An 18,209-nucleotide genomic window follows, 5' to 3' on the forward strand; every position below is an offset into this window, starting at 1 on the left:
TTTCTCTTAAATTCTAGTTATATTCTCTTCATTACGATACAGAAAAAAATAAATTGTGAGAAATATCTATTCCTGTTTTTCTTAGTACACATAAAATATTATAATAGATCAGATATTTACGTATTTAATGAATTATATTTGTTGACAAAAATTATTTCTAATTTCATTATCTGATTGTCTTTATAAAATATTTCATTATGAAAAACAGAAACAATGTTTAGTTACAACGGGGACAAAATGTTTTTAGAAAATATTTTCGTTTTAAATATATGTTCATATTTTTACTTATAAACATCATTACATAGTTTTCATAAACAAACGTAAAAAAGTTTAATTAAAGAATTGCATTTTCTTACCCAGCTTATGGATACAAAAAAAAACGTTTTTAATTAAAAAAAATTATCATTCCTAATTGAGTATTTGAAATACGGCTGAAAACTAAACTACTGGTCAAAAATACCAAAATGTTTCTTGTACAATAAAAATCGGTTATAAATTAGACTTTTAATCAGGAATATATTCGTATTTTTTTCTCATTTCACACGGAGTTATGTTGACTGCTAAAAATAGTCAAAAATAGTAATCCGTAAATAATCATTTCTTTTCTTAAGCTTTTTGAAGAAGAATTCTAGTAAAAAATATAATTACATAATTTAATAAGCAAAACAATGAAGAATAAAATAAACTCTCAATCGATTTTTTATCGTCATTGTAAAGCATGATTTAGATATCAAACTCGTTTTCGAACGCGATCGATATACGTTCTTCTTATTTATTTGATATTACTAATTGTTATAAAATTATTGGTTTGCTTTTTTAGTCCCTCTATTGGTTTAGTGCAGGGTCCCTTATAATATACTTATGTTGCAATTGTATTTCATTATGTTACTTGTATCTTGGCAATCTTTGTTTCATTTTATTGACCGAATTCAGAAAAGAAGGAAAGGCACTCACTATATTAGTATAATGCTATTTATGTTAGTATATAATTGGTATAATGATTGTTATATTATGTTAATTATTGTATTTTCTTTAAATAAATACTTCAATTTTCATTAATATTCTTAAATAACAAAATTTTCTTTTAATTGAATTCCTTTTAATTGCGAACAATTTTCTTTTTTTTCAGTGATTTTAAAACAAAAAAAAAGCTTTGAGAAAAATATTTAAATAAAGCAAGTCTAAAATTATTACCTTTAAATTACCTTGAAAATAAAAACAGTAACAAAGCTTCTTAGTTATTCGTATATATATATATATATATATATATATATATATATATGTACATAACTTCCTTACTTCATAAACTCCTAGCAAAGTTTAAAATAAAACTGTTGTTAGTTAACTAGTTAATTTAAATCTTTGGTACTTTAACACAGTTACAATATGCATTTTCATAAAAATTAATGTAAGTTAGTTGTTATATTAAAATTTGTTTTAATTATCTAGACAACGAATAAAAAAAAGACAATTGTCTTTTTATTTTTTTATGGTTTACAAGAAATGTTAAATTGTTACAAAATCATTGACTTTAACGTTTAAAATTTGATGGTGATGACTTACATAAATGATGGCGATTTAAACGCCAACCATTTTAATAATTATGTGCAAACGATGTTTATTACGTTAATACCGAGTACAGATTTGTACGTGAAAGTAGTTTCAACCTTTCTAACTTAACTTGACACACCGTCGTCCTTGATACGTTCTTTTTTTTCTTCTATATATGTTGTACTAAAATGAAAGGAATTTTGTTTATTTCTTCATGGTTTTTATTAAACCTTAAATAAATATAAAAATAATTTTCGTTTAAATTCTTATTTCGCTTGTTCTTAAAGATAATTTAGAGCTAATAACTACCAAACAAGTTTCTTCATAAGAAGTAATTTATACGTATGTAATCATTTTCTTCAGTTTATTTCAATTACTCTTTTATCTTCTGTTTATCGAAGTTACCATTACAAATGGGAAACACACACACACACACACACACACACACACACACACACACACACACACACACACACACACACATATATATATATATATATATAAAACATGTTTCACACGATTTAACTATATTAAGTACATTATCTGTTTTAGAAAAATTATTCACCATATGAACTTAAAAAAGATTTTGCATGGGAATACGATATTAAGACCAAATTACTTTTTAAAAAAATCACTGGTTAACGAACTATGGTGTTGTAAACAATACATAAAAGGTATGTATATGTATATATATATATATATATATATATATATATATATACTAGTATCCCCGTCGCGGCTTCGCCCTCGCTATGTGGTTCCTTGTCTCTCCCGTCGCAATCAGGATGTTTAGCCTGTCAGGGACTGTGCACCTCGACCCACCTTGTGTTCGTTAAACTCATACTTATGAGAATAACAATGATAAATAAAAATTAAAGCCTCTTCAGTTTACAAAAACTATCAGTGACTCCTTTTGTATCTTCTTTTTGTGACTTATTGAAACTTCTTCAGAGTAACAGTTTGGTCAGTATAAAACCCACTAATAGGTTTCTAGATTTCCCGTTGCGGCTTCGCTCGTGAAATACAAAATCAGAATTATAAACACAAATTACCATCACAATTTTTCCAAATCTCATAAAATTTGATTCAATAGCGTAGAATAAAACGGTAAAAATGTAAAAATAATATTATTTTTTTTACCCGTTAAAATTATAAGATTAAAAAACCAAAAGATAGCTTTTAGATATTTATCTGAAGATTATTTGCAAGTCCAAATTGAGTGAATATCTCATTTAGTGTAGTCGGAAAAATTTGCAATTATTTTTCGATATTTTGAGTGAATATCTCCTTTAGTATAGTCGTAGATGGGATAAATTTGCAATCATTGTTCGTAACATTTTTACCTTTATTCACCACTTACAAGGTCGAATTAAAAAATCAAGAAATTGGTTTTCTGATATTCACATGAAGATTACGCACACCAAAAATTAACTTGATATCTTTGTTTGTTACCGATAAATTAAAAAAAAGCCGGTTTTCAAAAAGAAAGGTTCAAAAATCCATTTTTACTCTTTACATGAGGAATTTAAAAATATCTAGAAATTAGTTTTTATATATTCACATGAAGATTACATACACCAGAAATCAAGAAGATATTTCATTTGTTACCAAGAAATTAAAAAGTTAAATTTCATTGCTGTTCCATTTTAATCCTTTAAACTCAGAATACCCAAAAATATTAAAAACGTGTATAAAAATTTCCATCAATTTATTTTTAGTAGTTTTTACTAGGCGTTGATTATGAATAATTCACGATATGTTCTTTTGTTCATTTACGAGCAGACCCATCGCGGCTTTGCCTGCGCTAAATGGTTACTTGCGTTTCCCGTCGCGTTCAGGGGATGTTTAGCTGGTCAGTGCTCGCTTCACTCGCCCTTCCCGTCTAGCCAGAAGACTCTACCCCCCTGGACCCCCGTGTTCATTACATTCACGCTTGTGAGAATAATAATGATTAATAAAAAATAAAGCCTGTTCACTTTATAAAAGCTGTCAGTGTATTGTAATTTCTTCAGAGCAACAATTTGGTCTGTACATTACCCGAAACTTTGAGTGATCTAAGAATGTAGGTTTCAAAACAGTCTATCCCAATCTTAAAAATATTAGTTATAACTGGTTACTGATGCCAAGTACGAGTATAAATGTATTTTGCCCGGTTCTTAGCGTTACTCGATAAACACCATAAGAAGGTGACTGTACTTCGTTTTTCATTATCTTTTTATTTTTTAATTACTTTACTTTATGTTTTTTAGTCAGGTAATTGGAAGCAGGTGCAGCCAGTTGCGTCGCACATACAGTAAGAATGGCTGTGTTACTTGAGCCGCTGTGCCAAACACCGTCGCATCCCTTAAAAAATCGAAACTCCTTTTTATTTTTAATATTTTGCAGACTCGGTATTAAAACCCCTGCTAACGTATGCTTTTAATAAATATAAGTTTGGTATTCAAAGTTAAAAAAGCTCAGTTGACGCGCAGGGTGGGGATGGATTGCTCAACCGGTTATTACTACTCGTTATCTCTGATGTCCAGTCGGGGATACACTATCCACGCCACACTATTAACAGCGACAACGCAACTTCAGACCCCCAAGGTAGAACTACTGCACATCTATGTGTTAATGTCTTCTGAATTTTGACAAGTAATATGTGTTGCGAGCGCATAGTGGTTTATTCCTCAGCTGAGGAATAAATCACTACGCTCGACGACGTGTGTACGATTAATAGGTCGATCATATTGTCGCGTGGTTCGCGGCTCGTTAAGGATATTGAGATGTTGACAATTTAGAATGTTTATATAATTACAGTTTATTGGTTTAAAATGTTTATATTTACAACCAGTTGCTCCTGTATTACTCTATAATTTTAACTATAGTGGTTATAGACAAAAGCCATGTAACGACTCGTCGTATCGGCCTAGTTATAATCTGTGTTGTATTCTTTTAGTTTTCGTGATGGAGATATTGGGTGTAAATCTAGTAAATCTAACAACAAAACGTATTGGGGACGTTCTAGAAGAACATTAATCTTAGATTGGTCAATGATCATTTGCTGATGGACAACCAGTGTGGCTTCCGACCGGGCAAGGGCACTGAGGATGCCATACTAAAGGTTATGGATATACTTCCCTCTAGTTCATGCAAATATGTATTAGGGGTTTTTCGGACATATCCGGCGCCCCCGACGGGGAGTCTTATTCTTTAAGACTTTGGGGGTTGGCGTCCCCACGGGCCTAGCCTCCACAGCTTTCCTTCCCACTATACAATGAGCTGCGGAACACTTTTCATTTTACACATATACTACACCAAGAACACTACATAAATTACAACATACACACATACACAATTACACAACAACAACCTACACTGATATTTCTTACATTTACACTCGGTGGTGTTGCGACATCTTACGAAACGCAACCGTAACCCAAGGTGGGAACAAATCGTGCCGATGGGTGAATGGCTCTACGTAGTGAGTCTCGAACGATGTCCTGTGGGCACCAGGGCGAACCCAGTTGTATTTAGCTCTAGCTCCAGTACGCGTGCGCTCTGCTGGAGTGGTCCATTTTTCGCCGGTACTCGTGGGACCAAAATTTCAGTTCCAACAACAAACACAATGATGGTTGGTGGTCCATCTGAAAAAACCACCAAATTAAGTCTTGCGAAGAGACCTCGATCAGCTTCGTCTGACGAGAATAAAAGTCCTACTGAAGAGAATTTCTTAGAATCGAAACATAAAAATATTAGATTCGTTGTTCTCAGAAATAGTCAGGAAGGTAGCTCCCTTCAAAAGGTTTCACCTTTCTTAATTAACAAAACCATAACAGGTGCAAGTGGCTCCCCAAAGAATATCAGGAAATTACGCGACGGATCGATTCTGGTTGAAACATTCAACGATGAATAGAGTCGATCTATCTTACGTCTCCGTAATATGGGTGGTATAAATATAAGTGCAGAATGCCACAAAACGTTAAATACGAGCCGGGGTGTAATTTTTGTAGAGACCTTCTAGATATAGATATCTCGGAAATAGTTGATGAGCTTTGCCACCAAGATGTTGTAGAAGTGAAACGTATAATGAAACGGCAGAACGGAACAGAAGAACCGACACCGTCTCTTATATTAACATTCAATCTCCCTGTTCCACCAGAGAAGATTAAAGTGGGTTACCTCTCGGTTCGGGTACGACCATTCATACCCAACCCACGGCGATGTTTCAGATGCCAAGGTTTTGGTCACACTACAACATCTTGTACAAAAACTTGTTCAGATGCTATCTGATCAAGTAGCTTCACTTACAGCCACTATCTCAGAGCTGACAAAAAAAAGTCCTCCGTCGCAGCTAGTGAATCAAACAGTATGATACATACGAAAGTTCCTATTCCCAAAGTCGTACCGCCACGAATAGCGACTATCACAGAAGGCAGTAAGCCATCTAATAAGCTCCCCATAAAGGGAACCCACATAACTATCTCTTCTGGGATGTCAACTACAGCATCCCATTCAAATAAATCTCCTCCACCATCACCTCATATACTGGAGGATATGGTTGAAGAACCACCCGACCCTAGGGCATCGGAGTTCTTTAAAATAAAAAATACAAAAAAGAAAAACCGAATCACGTACAACTAATTTTTATATAATTTCCGAAATTTATTTTTTTATTTATTTTTTACACTTATGAACATTATTCAGTGGAATGTTCAGGGTATTCGGTCCCGCATTGAAGATACTAGAGTACTAGCGCACACACATGATCCACTAATCATGTGTTTCCAAGAAACTCACCTTCTACAACATGACCGAATAACACTTAGAGGATACTGCTGCGAGAGATACGACTGCCTAGTAGACAGTAGGGAGAGTGGTGGAGTAGCGATTTTCATGAAGAATGGGGTGTCAGCTACAAGAATTCAACTAACCACTGTCATTCCTGCTATTGCAGTAAAGGTCTCTATTCCCTTCAAATTGCATATCTGCAATCTGTATCTCTCACCGAACACTGAGTTCAGTGCTTTAGATGTCTCAAATCTCCTCTCACAAATACCATCTCCATCGTTAATAGTAGGAGACTTCAATGCCCATCATATTTCCTGGGGCTCAACCTTCTGCTCCACTCGAGGAAATATGATAAACAGATTGAGACAAGATTTTGACCTTTGGCTACTGAATAATGGATCACATACATTCATGTCCTTATCAACTGGTACTGTATCTAACCTTGATCTCTCCATATGCTCACCGAATGTACTCCCTCATTTTAATTGGTCGGTTTGTGATGACTTTCACGGCAGTGATCATAGACCAATTATTATTAGTTTCGGTGTAGACTGCGAGATTAAAAGAAGGCCACGGAGATGGATTGTTGAAAAGGCAGATTGGAACGGATACCATAAAGCATTCCAATCTCAGTATGACGATGGAGCGAACATCTTCGACCAGTATTCTTCGTTTACGTCCATGATACTTAAGAATGCCAACAGATATATCCCACAAACATCGGGTAATCCTAGACGTCCTTTCGTTCCATGGTGGAACGATGAATGCAAACATGCTATTAGGAATCGACGGCAGGCACTACGTAAATTTAATCGTAGGCCTACAACAGAACATCTAAATTTATACCGCAGGGCTAGAGCGGTGTGCCGTCGAGTATTCTTGGACGCTAAGAGGAATTCATGGACGAAATACGTGAGCACTATCTCACACACTGCTTCCACGTCTACTGTATGGAAGAAAATTCGTGCAATTTTCGGATCACCGAAACAATCTATTCTTGGTCTTATTGATGAAGGAGAACTCCTTTCATCATCCTCGGAAGTGGCAAATAGTCTAGCAAAATCTTTCCGCTCGGTGTCTCTCACCTCATCATATAATAACGATTTTCAACGGTACAAGATACAAATAGAAGTATTATCGTTAAACATTGGTGATTCGGTTGGTGAATTAAACACTCCATTCGTATTTAAAGAATTGTTACATGCACTTAAAAATTCACGGGACACTTCCCCTGGACCGGACAACATTCGCCTTTCCATGCTTTCACACCTTCCTAATTCGGCACTACAACAACTTTTGAATATTTTCAACGGTTTATTCTCCGAACAAGTCTTCCCACCCGGCTGGTCAGAAGCATTTATTATACCAGTACTAAAACCTGGTAAAGACCAGACGAACCCCTCAAGCTATCGCCCTATTTCATTAACAAGCGTTTTGTGTAAAATAATGGAGAGAATGGTAAACCGCAGACTTACATGGTACTTGGAGAAACATGGCTTTCTATCTCCAGAACAGTGTGGTTTTCGGCAAGGACGATCTTCTATTGACCATTTAGTGTCACTAGAAACAGCCATACAAAACGCTTTCCTAAATCGGCAGCACCTCGTCGCTATCTTCTTCGATATAAAAAAGGCGTATGACACAGCCTGGCGACGTGGTATTCTTAACACTCTCAAAGAATGGGGAATCAAGGGCAATATGCTTGTTTTATCCGGGGATTCTTAAATCACCGAACGGCTCGTGTTCGTGTGGATGATTCGCTCTCAGATAGTGTCATCTTGGAGAACGGAGTGCCCCAAGGTAGTGTATTAAGTGCCACCTTATTTTCTGTAGCCATAAACAGTATTACCAAATGTGTGCAGGCTCCTGTCTCATGCTCTCTATTTGCTGACGACTTTGCTATCTACATTGCAACCCGTTCAGCACCTACAGCAGAGAGACTACTGCAGAACACTATATCTCACCTTAAAGCTTGGTCCAGGATTACTGGTTTCACATTTTCATCCGAAAAAACAAAATGTGTAGTTTTTTCTCGGCTACGAAACCCTTCTATTCCGCAAATTTTTCTGAACGGTGAGACTATTACTATCTCTACTTACGTCAAGTTTTTAGGTTTATTTTTTGATAGCCGTCTTACTTGGGTCAAACATTTAAAAGAATTGAAAACAAAATGTTCCAAACTTCTAGATATGATGCGAGTCCTTACTAACACCAACTGGGGAGCCGATAGATCATGTATGATACGTTTTTACTATTCCTTTGTTCGCTCCCGTTTAGATTATGGTTGTGTCGCCTACTCTTCAGCTCGTCAAACCGTGCTTAAAATGCTGGATAGTGTACATCATGCTTTCCTTCGGCTTGCCACAGGCGCGTTTAGATCAAGTCTTGTCGCAAGCTTACTTGTAGACTGTGGTGAACCATCACTTTGGGATAGACGAGACCAGCTCTTATTATCTTATTTTGCTCGTCTCAGAGGACAGCCAAATCACCCGGTTCTTGAGTCAGTCTTTAGAAATCCTAATCTAGGAAAGTATGAGGATCATCCACGTCGTACTGCACCTGTAGGTGTCCGTACCTGGCGTCTGCTGCAGCAAATGTTGACACATCGTCATCTTTTCTATGTACCCTTGCTCATATCCTCCATGGAGAATAAACCTCATAAATTTTAATTTTGACCTGACTACATACAATAAACAATCAACACCACCTATTGTCTTTCAGCAGATGTTTCAGTGTTCTCTCCAAGATGAAACCAGACGCGGTTGTATACACTGATGGATCTAAACAAAACGATACAGTTGGGTGAGCTTTTTTGTCAATGAGAGAACTTATATGTTTGGTCTCCCCGGTATTACGAGTGTGTTTACCGCTGAACTATACGCTATAAATAAGGCTCTAAACATCATTAACCCTAAATATAGAAAAATTCTTATTTGCAGTGACTCGTGTAGTGCTCTCCATGCCTTAAAAAATTTTTATTCTAAACATCCTATCGTTTTGAAATTTATAACGCAATCGCTGAGTTGAATAATCGCAACACGATTGGATTCCAGGTAATGAACATGCAGATTCTGCTGCCAAAGAAGCATGTAATCAGCCTCCTTTCACCAACCGAATTGCTACCTCTGATTTTATTGATTGTGTAAAACAATCACTGAGAGCGTGGTGGCCAGGTGACTGGACGGCTACCGTTGATAGTAAACTCCGACAGATTAAAGATTCTGTGTTACCATGGGACACCTCATACAGAAAAACTCGGCGTGAGGAAGTAGTCCTTTGTCGATTTCGGATAGGACACACGAGGATCACACACGATTACCTGATGATAAGAGGACAAGCACCCCTATGCGCACGATGCAACTGCCCCATGACTGTGCACCATATACTCGTGGATTGCATATGTTATGCGGCGTTGCGTCGTAAATTTAATCTACCCAGAAACATCCGTGGTGTCTTGTGCAATAATAATGAAATTTTAACCCGGTTGTTTTTATTTCTTCGTAGTGCTGGGTTAATGCAAAAAATTTAATATCGTTGCGTATATTTTTTAATGCTCGAAGAGTTTTTAATAAGTTTCTTTTTTTCTGAGTTTTTGATTTTTTTATCCGATTAGGAGCCTTTTACACTCCTTATCGGAATTTGTTAAATTTTATATAGTTATTTTTTTTATATTTTAAAGACTCTCTGTGATATTAGTTGTAAGAATTTAGTAATGTTAGTTTTATGCTTTATTTCTCCTTTTTAATTTTTATTTTTAACCTTGTTTTAATTATATAATTAGTGTTAGTTTTAAGTTATTTAATTTTGTTATTTTAGTTTTTAACCTAGTTTTAAGTTTTATATTAGACCCTTTATGGTTTTTAGTTATCCAAGAATGGGCCCTTTACACCCATCTTGGACTTTGTAAAATTCTATTTACTCTTGATTTTATATTAGTTTTTACCTGTGATATTAGTTGTAAGTTTTATTCATCTTTTAGAATAGTTTTAAATCCTTTTCTTTTTTTATATAAAAAAAAGATTCCGGGCGATGATAACGCGCAAGCGTTTTTCGCCCTAAAAAAAAAAAAAAAAAAAAAAAAATCCGGCGCATCTAATAACTGATGGTGGCCCTCTGCCCTGTTTCAGATGCAGAAACCTAAGTGTCACGAAATGAATTAGAAGTGCTCTCAAGTTATTTCAGCCATCGGACCGTTTCCCTGTGTGATGACGGCTCGGAGGTTCACAAAACCGTAACTAAAGGATTCCCTCAGGACAGTGTTCTGAGTCCCCTTCTTTGGATCACAGAATTCGATTCCATGTTGCCTTTGAGGTTGCCATGTAGTTGTCGTGTCGTGGCTTATGTTGACGACGCGCTGCTTCTGATTGAAGGGGATTCGCCTAACGAGGTAGAGTAACCAAGGTAAATAACCTATTGACGTCAGAACGAAAGCAGGAGGTTGAAGACCGGGGCCTTGCGTCTTGGCAAGTCAAGTGAGACGAATCCCCCACAGGTCGCTACACGCATGGTATATTTCCTATAGTATCTGATGTAGGTGCGATTAGATGGGTTTCCACTAATCGGTATATCACACAGTTTCTCTCTGGGTACGACGCCTTTCGGGCGAGTTTGGCTAGGTTTTGTTTGGTGGATTCGAATCAATGCCCGGATTGTGGGACTGATGATACAGTGGACCACGCCCTCTTCGTCTGTCCCCGATACGAGGGCGAACGTTCACAAGCCGTTCGGGAACTTGAGAGAATATGTTCCTTTTTGGATCTCCGTATTAACTGGATGACCCGCGTGGAGTATTCTATAGTGGCTGGTTTTCTTTGCGCCCTTGCGGTGTGTAGGTCTGCATCATCGTGGTACGATCCCGGGTGGCTAGGGTTCCGGCCTAGGCATTGGATTAGTTGAACATAGGTGCATTGGCATCGTGCCACGGTTATATTGGTGTTGTTTGTGATTCGATTTGGGGCTTCCGCTGGTGGGGGTGGCCGCGCTGCCGGGGTATGGTAGCCCGTGCGACTGGGGGCTTGGCTTCCTTCCGCCGGTGGCGGTCCTGGTTGTGACTTGGTAATGCCGCGCGAGACTCCATGTTGGTACCGGATGGGGGTGCGGGGTTTGTCCCCGGCTCCTGCGAGGACCGGAATGAGGTTACGTTCCCCTTGTTAGGTTACTTAAATTGGTCAACTTGTTTGGGTGTAGGTCTGAATTTGTATGTTAAGTTAAACACAATTTTGATTGTTACGAGTGTAGCACTGATTTAACTTTCAACTCGTTCGTTTTCTGAGGCATTCACATTCACGAACGGTGCTGTCAAATCTGCAGTAGGCGCAGGGTTCGCGCTTCCGCCGTTTTGGTCAGTTAGTTTGGAGGAATCATGTTAGGTTGGATGTGAAGATTCCGTTTGATGTCAGTAAATACAAATTAAATTTTGCCTTTAAATAAAATTAATTTGGCTTTCCATGTATTATATAGTATATATATAATAAAATTTTCCCTTCACAGAGGAAAGCCAAATTAATTTTATTTAAAGGAAAAATTTAATTTGTATTTACTGATGCAAATCTCTGCCGATGCATTTATGTTGGTGGCATCCCGACCGAGACCGACTGTTGATTGTGAGATGTAATCATTACAGGGTCTAAAGACGACCTCCGGTAAAGTCCCCCCAGGGCTTAGGGTGAAGGGGGTGGTGTGGCGACCGGTAACGTTACAAAGTGGGTGTCTTCCTCCTACGGGGGTTGGAATGTTCTTGAAGAAGATGTGCAGAAATTGACAAACTATATAATCTTTTTTATATTTTCATGTGATGGTCTGTTGAGTGAACTATAATAGTTTATCCAATTTTTTATCCATAATTTGAATTTTGAACCCTCACCTACATTAGATTCAATTTCTTTAGGGCTGCTGCTTATTTATTTTAAATACTTTATTGTTTTCCGATTTAATATTTGTCATTCAAGAATCTATTTTTAATTTATTTTTCAATATGGAGTGTTTATTTCGTACTTCTTGATAAGTTCGTCTCAGCTTCGATTGTCGACAACGATCTAGAATTTTTTTCTTCTGTCATTATCCCCCTGATCTTTACTGTATCAAAGATTGCAATAAGTCTTTTGTTTAGGTGTAGATCAATTAATATTCCCTTAATATGCCTTACCTTTGTAATATGCTGCGTGCAAAACTGTTTTGTTTTCTTTTATATTTACCTCTTTTTCGGTGTTTTTACGAGATGATTAGATGATTGTTTAAGTTAAACTCTTACTCTCAACTTTCTTCAATAAGTACCTCTGCCTAATCTGCAGTCAATTGGTTTTTACAGATCAAATTTTTTTCTGATTTTACATATTTAATATTATTAGCTACACGGCGATGTTATTGTAACTTCACTGCTTAGATGACGATGACGTGTCTACGATTGATAGGTCAATCATATTGTCGCGTGGTTTGCGACTCGATCAAAATATTAAGATTGAACACGACTCCACACAACTCGCAGCTCTTCGCTGAACTCCTTGCAGAACTGCCCTTGCGGGACTGACGTCGTAAAGTCTCGCAGACTGGTTCTAATACAACTGAACTTTTAGTGGTTTCTCAGGGCTTATTAATACTTCAAGCCTCTTTACCTACCGTACCAAACACAACTCGTAGCGTGAGAACGATGGCTTTCATTGCCAGGAATTCCATAACCTGGTCTGGTAGCTTTTCTCACGGTACAATAGGTGTTTACTGTTTGTCATCGGGCATTATTGAAAAGGACGATTGTAAAACGGACCTATTCTTTACAAAAAGGTTTCTCTTTTTTGCGCCTTTCTGGATTTCTCCAATTATTATATTTTTTATTACATTCATAATAATCCCCGACGGGGAGTCTTATTCTTTAACAGTTTTGGGTTGGCATCCCCATGGCCCTAGGCTTGCAGCCTTTCTTCCCACTACACCCAGAGCAGCAGAACACTCTACACTATACACATACACTACACCAAGAACACTACACAAATTACAATATATATCCTTACACAAATACACAACAACATCCTACATTGTTTTTCTTACATTTACACACGTGGTGTAGGGAAATTTAAGAAGGTTACAGGCACTACGTAAATTTATCCGCAGGCCTACAACTGCACATCTAAATTTATACTGCACGGCTAGAGTGGTATGCGGTCGAATATTCTTGGAGGCTAAGAGGAAATCATGGACGAAATACGTGATCACTATCACACACACTTCTCCCACATCTACTGTATGGAAAAAGATCCATGCAATTTTCGGATAATCGAAACAATCCATCCATCTCGGTCTTATTGATGAAGGAGAACTTCTTTCATCATCTTCTGCTATGGCAAATACTTTAGCAAAATCTTTCCGCTCAGTGTCTCTCACTTCATCATATAATAACGATTTTCAAAGGTACAAGATACAGTTAGAAGTATTATCGTTAAACATTGATGATTCGGTTGGAAAATTAAACGCCCCATTCTTATTCAGTGAGTTGTCACACGCACATTAAAACTCACGTGACACTTCCCCTGGACCTGATAACAATCGTCTCAGTATGCTCTCACACCTTTCTAATTCAGCACTACAACACCTATTGTGTATTTATAATAGGTTATTCTCCGAACAAGTCTTCCCACCCGGCTGGTCAGAAGCCAATATCGTACCATTCTTAAGCCTAGTAAAGACAAAGCGAACCCCTCAAGCTACCACCTTATCTCTTTGAGAAGCGTTTTATGCAAAGTGATGGAGAGAATAGCGAACCGCAGGCTTACATGTTACTTGGAGAGACATGACCTTTTATCTACAGAATAGTGTGGTTTCCGACAAGGACGATCTTCCATTGACCATTTAGTGCCATTGGAAACAGCCATTCGAAACGCTTTCCTACTCCGCCAGCGCCTCGTCGCTATTTTCCTTAATATCAGAAAGGCGTACGACACGGCCTGGCGACGTGGTATTCTAAACATCCTCAAAGAACGGGGAGTCAAAGGTAATAAGCTTGCTTTTATTCGTGGTTTCTTTAATCACTGAAGTTTCCTGTTCGTGTTGGAGATTCTCTCCCCGGTAGCGTCTTCTTGGGGAATGGAGTGTCTCAAGGTAGTGTATTAAGTGCTACCTTATTTTTCTATAACTATCAACAGTATTACTAAATGTGTGCTACCACCTATCTCATGTTCTTTATTTGTTGTCAGTTTTGCTATACACATTGCGTGTAAACCTTGGTAGTCGGTAGTTGGCAGTAAAGTCGGTGTTTTTTTTTTCAGATGCTATGGAGCAATCCAAGGGAGATTGCTTAGAGGACCTTGTTGGCATAGCCAAGCACCTGGTTGCCGGCGACCTCTTCCTGCCGAGAAGGTCACTCGGTAGGTCCCGCAGAGACCACGGTCCTCCAATAAGGAGGTTTTGGAGGTCTCCACGAAAGAGCAGTACTGCGCCCAAGTGCACCGGCGGATTGCACTAAAACTCCTGCCAAAACCTCCGGTTGGAAATCCTGTGGCTGGAATCGTGCTGGTAATGCACGGTAGTGGGGAGAGAGCCAAGGCGGAAGGGTGGCACCCCACACAGTCGGGGAAAGTGGAATCCGGTGATGTGGAGATAGGTTCGGTTCGGGAGGTCCCCGGTGTGAAGCCTGCTGTGAGGCAGGTGAACTCCAGATCCAACTGTATCGAGCGGATCGAGGAGATGCGATCCGAATGAGCCAAAGTCTCCTCTAAGAAAGAGTCCCTTGTGGTACTGGAGTTTCGACAGATGGTCAACTCCTTTTTAAGTGTGTAGGTTGATGGTTGCGGATCTGGCATTAAAATGCGAGGGACCCCAAGGCGCCACCTTTGCCATGGATTCAGTCTTTCGTGACTGTCACGGAAGGCCGACCATGTTGTGGAGTAAGTGAAGTTGTGTTCTAAGTGGCGAACTCCAGAAATCCATTCAACGGATGGAAGAGAAGGCCTGTCTCTTTCGCCTCAGTTGCTGCCATGCCTGCGTCTAAGTGGGTTGGTACACCGCCGCCAGATCAGGCGTCGGCAGCCAAAATTAAGCGTGCTAGTGTTAAGTTAGTCCCGCTTAAACCTGGTCCGGGGCCTTCGTTGGTAGCGACGGAGATAACCCTTAAAAAGGTTCTGGACGTGTCGAGAGAAAGGATCCAAGTCTCCCGGGTCACGAAAACAAGAGACCATGGCGTGATCTTGGAAGTTGTTAGTGAGCGGTTGGCACAGCTGCTGCTGGAGGCCGACGTTCTGCAGAAGAACGGGCTAAAGGCTCAGTTGCTGGCCGAGCGGAGTGATGACCATCCACGTTCTACTCCACCTGTAGGTGTTTGTACCCGACGTCTACTGCACACCGTCTTATAAATCTCGACACACCGTTATTTTTCCAACACAATTCGTGTTCAGATCCTCCATGCGCAATCAACCTTATAAATTATACGTTTGACCTTACGATATAAAATAAAGGATCAGCGCTTCTACCTACTGTCTTCCAGCAAATGTTTCACTGTATTCTCTCCAAGATAAACCCAGACGCGGTAGTATACACAGATGAATCGAAACAGAACGATACCGTTGGTTGTGCATTTGTTTTCAATGATAGAACTTATATGTTTGGTCTACATGGTATTACGAGTGTGTTTACTTCTGAACTATATGCTCTAAATACGGCTGTGAGTATCATTAACCCTAAGCACCGAAATATCCTTATTTGTAGCGACTTGTGTAGTGCACTCCAAGCTTTGAAAGAGTTTTACTCTTGACATCCTTTGGTCACTGAAATCTATAACACAATCGCTGAGTTGAACCATCGCAACACACAAGTGAGTTTCTGTTGGATTCCTAGCCACATGGGAAATCCAGGTAATTAACGTGTGCAGATTACGCTGCTAAAGGCGCATGAGTAATAAACCTCTTTCACCACTCGTGTTGCTGCTTCTGATTTTATTAATTGTATAAAACCGTCCCTTCGAACAAAGTGGCAACGCTAAAGTGGACGGCACCGTTGATAACAAACTCCGGCACATTAATGTAAGTTTTTAGTGATACAAGTTTTAAGTTTTATTTAATTTTTATTATTTTAGTTTTTCATCTGGTTTTAATATTTTGTTAGTTGTAGTTTTTTATTCTTTCTGTTATCCGAGAAGGGGCCCTTTACACCCCCTCTCGGACTTTATTTACTCGGTTTTTATTTACTTTTATTTATTTTTAGTTAAATTTTAGATTTTAGCTATTTTATTAGTTGTAAGTCTTAGCTTCCTCTATTTTTTTATGAAAAAAAATTATTTATGGCGATCATAACGTGTAGGCGTTTTTCGCCCCCTCTTCTCAAAAAAAATTTTTAATAATAATTAATAGGAATCCGTTACTCAAGCCTGCTATACTGGTCTTACTATAATATTTCTCCAAGCGCTAGCCTGTTCATACATTAATTTTATATGAGTTTACATTTAAATCGGTTTATTAGTTTTTATTCGGCTGATTCTCTTTTCAATTTTTTTCCGGTTAGTTGGTTTTTGTTAAGTCGTTCTTTGGCCAACTTGCGAAAATTGTTACAGATTCTCCATTTGTTTATACTTTCATTATTAATTATTACTAATTATCTAACTTAAAGTCTTTAGTCAATTAGAGGCTTTAAAATTTATTCACATTATTATTCTTTTTAATTTTAGATTACAAAATGAGAGCATTTTATACTGTTTTCATTATTTTATTTTTTTATTTTTTTTTTTTTGTTGAGGTTTTTAGGGGCATCGACTACTTTGGTCATTAGCCCCATCACACTTCAAAAAAAAATAAAAAAAGGGTTCAATATTTCACATTTTCATGTGTCAAAAAAATGATCAAAATTTTACTTTTTCTTATAATTTCTGATCCAATTAAATTACTTTCTAGGCTTTCCTTTCGGCCATCCTTTTTTACACCGTTTTTCCATTCTGCGAACGGCCTCAACTTCCGACGACAGTGTGTCTGAGGCTTCGGACATGGCATCGTCTTCTCTTTCTGACGCCAATGACGTTCGCCGGCTTACATCAGGTGATGAAAGCTTCAATGGTGCTGTGAGCATCGTTGCAATTGAATCTAAACTTGCAACCGATGCACTTTCGGCGGCTGATGAACTTGATTCAATGTCTAAGGCTGTGCTTGGGCCGGCTGATACAGATGCTCTCGCCACAGTTGTTCTCTGAGCTTTTGTACGTACAGTTTTATTATCGTCTGTGTCTGGTGCTTTTTCGATAGTTACTTGCACCTCCATTTTGGTTGACGCAGATTTTTCCTGTACTCTTGTCACAGTAGCCTTAGCTATATGACTCGTCATCGGGGTGATCTTTTGATCTTTGTCGGATAAAGCAAGATTTTTCTTCATTACGTCTATTGATGGAGATATAATCGAAGATTTTGCCGGTTTTTTAAACTGCGCTGGTACGGGTCTTCTGTCAGCGACGTCAGTCCGGGAATGAGCCTTCTCATGTTTACTTTGTTGTGTCTGATGAGTCGACTCGATCTTGGAATCAATGATTCTTTCTATCATTGTTGCGAGACTTGGTGCCATCGTATTAAGCAACTGCTCCACGTTGATTTTAGGTGTGGGGGGAGCAGCAGCTGCTTCTGCGTATGTAGTCGATGGTCTAGGTGTACGTAGGTTTACAATCTTCTTCGCTTCAGGGTAGCTGACTTTTTGAAGCGTTTTAACTTCCTGAATGGCTGTTTCTGATTTGTATACTAGGCAGTTCCTAGATCGACAGTTATGGTGCCCTTTACAATTAATGCAGACTGGAGGGTCTTTACATGGATCGCCCTCATGTATCTTCATTTCGCATATACAAATTTCCTGCGCTTCACATCTAGCTGCAGTGTGTCCGAAACGTTGACACCTAAAACATCATCGGCTGCGGAATAAATGCCCGTACATCA

Source organism: Lycorma delicatula, chromosome 1 (genome assembly GCF_047948215.1).
Source record: "Lycorma delicatula isolate Av1 chromosome 1, ASM4794821v1, whole genome shotgun sequence".
Taxonomy (NCBI): domain Eukaryota; kingdom Metazoa; phylum Arthropoda; class Insecta; order Hemiptera; family Fulgoridae; genus Lycorma; species Lycorma delicatula.